The following is a 4,547-nucleotide window of genomic DNA, read 5'->3' on the forward strand; positions in this document are numbered from 1 at the left end:
TAACTTTTGTCAAATAAATATAAGATACATACAAATTTAAAAGAGGTAAATATAAACTCAAGGTAAGGATGGCTGAACATCCAGCATGACCCTTTTAGTAGACAGCAAATGCAATAAGAGTCTATAGGATGACATAGGCTCCTCCAAAAAGCTGATGTGCTACTAATTTTCATTAAAAGAGACCTGGAGGGGCAGCTAGGTGGCACAGTAGATAAAGCACCAGCCTTGGATTCAGGAGGATCTGAGTTCAAATCCAGCCTCACATACTTGACACTAGCTGTGTGACCCTGGGCAAGTCACTTAATCCTCATTGGTTCACCAAAAATAAATAAATAAATAAACAAAAAGCAGAGAGAGAGAGAGAGAGAGAGAGAGAGAGAGAGAGAGCTGGAATGACAGAGGTAATTATTTCATTTTACTCTGTCCTAGTTAGACTGCATCTAAAGTATTGCATTCCTTTCTAATCAGTTCATTTTAGAAAAGGTATAGAAAAGCTGCAGCTCTTTCAGCAAAGGGACACCATATAATATAAAGATAAGATAAAGGAACTGAGGATGTTTAGCTTGAAGAAGAAAAAAAACCAAGTTATGATTCCCATATAGAAAATAGACATGCTCACGGTATCACCTCATACTTCTCACTTATAATGGACACCTAATTTTACTCTCTGGTTTTTCTTTCTCTCTAAGCTGCCCTCACAGTCAAAGTCTAGGTTTCCAGTAAATAATTATCACTCTGTGCTTCTATACTTAACTCATTCATGGTACTAGAGGTAAACCTGTTGTGAAGGAATTCATTTCCCCTATTCAACAGCAAAATTTTTCAACCTCATACAGTATCCTTCCATTTACAAAACAAAACAAAATGAAAAACCCCATGCAATATAAATTACATTATTGCATCTTATACAGATTTAAATTCTTCTAAACAAGGCAAAATATAAAATAACATCAGAAGTCCTCATATAATATGCCTATGCAGTAATAATAATATAAAAAATCACAGTCTACACATGAATTTGGGTCATTCTCCCACCAAAGCACTTATTTATGGAAGAGATTGGGTACACATATACTGAAATCTGTCAAGTAGAAAATAAATTAGAAAACTCATAGATGGAGGAAAACTCATAACTCTAGAACTGTAAACTTTGGTGTCATCTTTCTGTTTCAGGAACTATTCATAAAAGTTCCTTGATGAAAGAAACTTTTGGGTTAGACCCGTGCTTCTCCTGATACAGTGAATTGATCCACACTGTTCTTCTAGTTAACACCTTACCGAGCATGATGGTTAAGCCAAACCAATCAAACTGCTGAGTAATTTATCTGATTCTCTGATTCTAAATCATCCTCTCCTCAGCTGTTTACTCCTCTGAGGAATAAAAAGTGACAATACGTGCTTGCTTCGGCAGCACGTATGCTAAAATTGGAACGATACAGAGAAGATTAGCATGGCCCCTGCGCAAGGATGACACACAAATTCGTGAAGAGTTCCATATTTGGGGGGACAGCTAGGTGGTGCAGTAGATAAAGAATCGGCCCTGGATTCAGGAGTACCTGAGTTCAAATCTGGCCTCAGACACTTGACACTTACTATCTGTGTGACCCTGGGGAAGTCACTTAACCCCCACTGCCCTGCAAAAAACAAAAAAAGTGACAATACACAAAGGGAATTATAATTTCTGTCTCTCTGTCTCTGTCTTTCTGTTTTTCTCTGTCTCTATCTCTGTCTCTCTCTCTGTCTTTGTATCTGTTTCTATCTTTCTCTTTCTCTCTCAGTTCTAAAATCTCAATCTCAATTTCAACACTCTTTCTCAGTTCAGGCACTAGAGTCTTCCTAAGAATGATCTTATTATCTTATGGCTAGTAATTAAATCTTCATCTGATGTCCATGAACCAATAAATTATATTTATACCATATCACATATAGAAAACTTCAGAATGTACACATTTATACAATTATTTATCTGAAAATTTCTACAACTTTTCATAAGCAATGTGTACTGTGCTTTCCATTTGTGCAAAGTTTACCACAGCTCACCATAGAAAGAAATAGAAAGAAAGAAAGAAAGAAAGAAAGAAAGAAAGAAAGAAAGAAAGAAAGAAAGAAAGAAAGAAAGAGAAAGAAAGAAAGAGATAAATAACATCTTAGAAAACTAAGATGACTTCAGTAACTGTTTTTCTTAGGACCCTATCATACCTATGCCCAGATCACATCTCAGCAACTGTTTTCTTTCAGAAGCAGAGATGCTCCAAAAAAGTCGTAATGGCTGGAAATTGAATAAAATAAAATGTAAATTGCATTTGAGGGGTGAAAAAAAATCTTCCTAATCATTAGAGCTATCTAAGAGTACAATGCTCTGACTCCAGTTAGTTTTCTCCAAACCAGAATTCTTCAAATGGAGGCTGAATAACCACTTGCAAGAAATAATGTGGGGACTATAATAGAAATGTGCTAAATGTTCTAAATCAAGAAGTAGAGAAAATGAAAAACCAGACAAGGTGCCTTTGAATATGTACAATTAGCATTTATTTATGTCATATAATTTGATTGGATGATGGAGAGAATATTCTAATATAAAATGATAACTTGCTGTATGTCTCCCCTCTATTACTGGCTTTATTTCTTAAGTTCCTAGAATAATTTCAGTGTTTAGGTTTCCTAGCCAAAATGCAAATATCATTGGGATGTTGTATTATCACTTAGAACTTTAAGTTGTGATTAGCTGTCAGTCACTATTAAAAATAAAAGAATTGAAAGAATATGATATAATATGGGTACAGAAGTAAGTGTCAGTGTTGGGGGCGGTAAGGTAGAAAACTAAAAGCAAAGAAAAGAACACAGATAAGGGCTGTGGGTGAACATGAAAAATAAATTTGGTCTACTTGATAGTTTAACTTATGGTTGGCTCTGTTCTGAACAAATGAAAATTCTTTTTTAATAATTATAGTATTTTATTATTTTCTAGTTATGTGTAAAGATAATTTTCAACATTTGTTTTTATAAGATTTTGAGTTCCAAATATTTCTCTCTGTGTCTCCTCCTTCCCCCTACCCAAGACAGAAAGTAATCTGATATACATTATATATGTACAATCATATTAAACACATTTCTGCATTAGCCATGTCATAAAAAAAGAATCAAAAAAGGGAAAAACCGCAAAAATGAAAAATAAAAAGTAGAAACAAAATGATTAAATTTGTATCCAGAGTCCACAGTTCTTTTTGTCTAGATGTGGAGATCATTTTTCATCATGAGTCCTTTGGAATTGTCTTGGAACATTGTACTGCAGGAAAGAGTTAAGTCTATCATGGTTGCTGTTCCCGTGTACAATAATTCTCCAGGTTCTGCTCATTCACTGAACATCAGTCCACTCAAGTCTTTACAGGTTTTTCTGAAATCTGCCTACTCATTATTTCTTATAGAACAATAGTATTTCATTTGATTCATATACCAGAACTTGTTCAGCCACTTCCCAATGGATGGGCAATCCCTTGATTTCCAATTCTTTGCCACTACAAAGAGAGCTGCTATAAATGTTTTTGCACATGTGGTTCCTTTTCCCTTTTCTATGATCTCTTGGGGATATAGACCTAGTAGTGGTATTACTGAGTCACAGAGTAAGCACAACCCCATAGCCCTTAAGGCATAATTCCAAATTGCTTTCCAGAATGGCTGGATCAGTTCACTTCACCAACAATGTATCAGTGTTCCAATTTTTCCACAGGTTTTCCAACATATATTATTTTCCTTTTTTGTCATGTTAGCCAATCTGATACATGGTACCTTAGAGTTGTTTTAACTTGCATTACTCTAACTAATGGTGATTTAGAGCATTTTTCTTATGGCAAGAGATAGTTTAGATGTATTTACCTGAAAACTGCCTATTTGTATCCTTTGACTATTTTGACCATTTCTCAATTGGAGAATGACATACATTCTTATAAATTTTATTTACTTGCCTATATATTTTAGAAGTGAAGTCTTTATCAGAAACACTGGCTGTAAAAACTGTTTCCCAACTTTCTACTTTCTTTCTAATGTAGACTGCATTGCTGCTATTTGTACCAAAATGTTTTAATTTAATATAATAAAAATTATACATTTTGTACTTTACAATGTTCTCTATCTCTTGTTTGGTCATAAATTCTTTTCTTCTCCATAGATCAGAGGTGTAAGGTATTCCTTCCTCTCCTAATTAGCCTATGGTATCACTGTTTATTGTCTAAATCATGTACTATTTTTTTTTGCAGGGCAATGCAGGGCAATGAGGGTTAAGTGACTTTCTCAGGGTCACACAGCTAGTAAGTGTCAAATGTCTGAGGCTGGATTTAAACTCAAGTCCTTCTGAATCCAGGGCCAGTACTTTATCGACTGTACCACCTAGCTGTGCCACTGTGTAACCATTTTATACTTATTTTGGTATATGGTGTAATATGTTGGTCTGTGCTTAGTTTCTGCCATACTAGCTTTCAGTTTTCCCAGGAAATTTTGTCAAATATGAGTTCTTATTCCAGAAGCTAGAGTCTTTGGGTTTGTCAGACAGT

The 4,547-nt window shown here is 34.8% G+C and overlaps 1 non-coding gene across 1 annotated transcript; it reads left to right on the plus strand.

Moving 5' to 3' along the window:
- The first annotated feature begins 1,395 nt into the window (after window positions 1-1,395).
- Window positions 1,396-1,502, plus strand: LOC122752080. Its single transcript, XR_006355882.1, has one exon. It is a non-coding gene; the product is annotated as a U6 spliceosomal RNA (small nuclear RNA).
- Window positions 1,503-4,547: the final 3,045 nt, after the last annotated feature.

This window comes from Dromiciops gliroides, chromosome 3 (genome assembly GCF_019393635.1).
Source record: "Dromiciops gliroides isolate mDroGli1 chromosome 3, mDroGli1.pri, whole genome shotgun sequence".
NCBI classification, from domain to species: domain Eukaryota; kingdom Metazoa; phylum Chordata; class Mammalia; order Microbiotheria; family Microbiotheriidae; genus Dromiciops; species Dromiciops gliroides.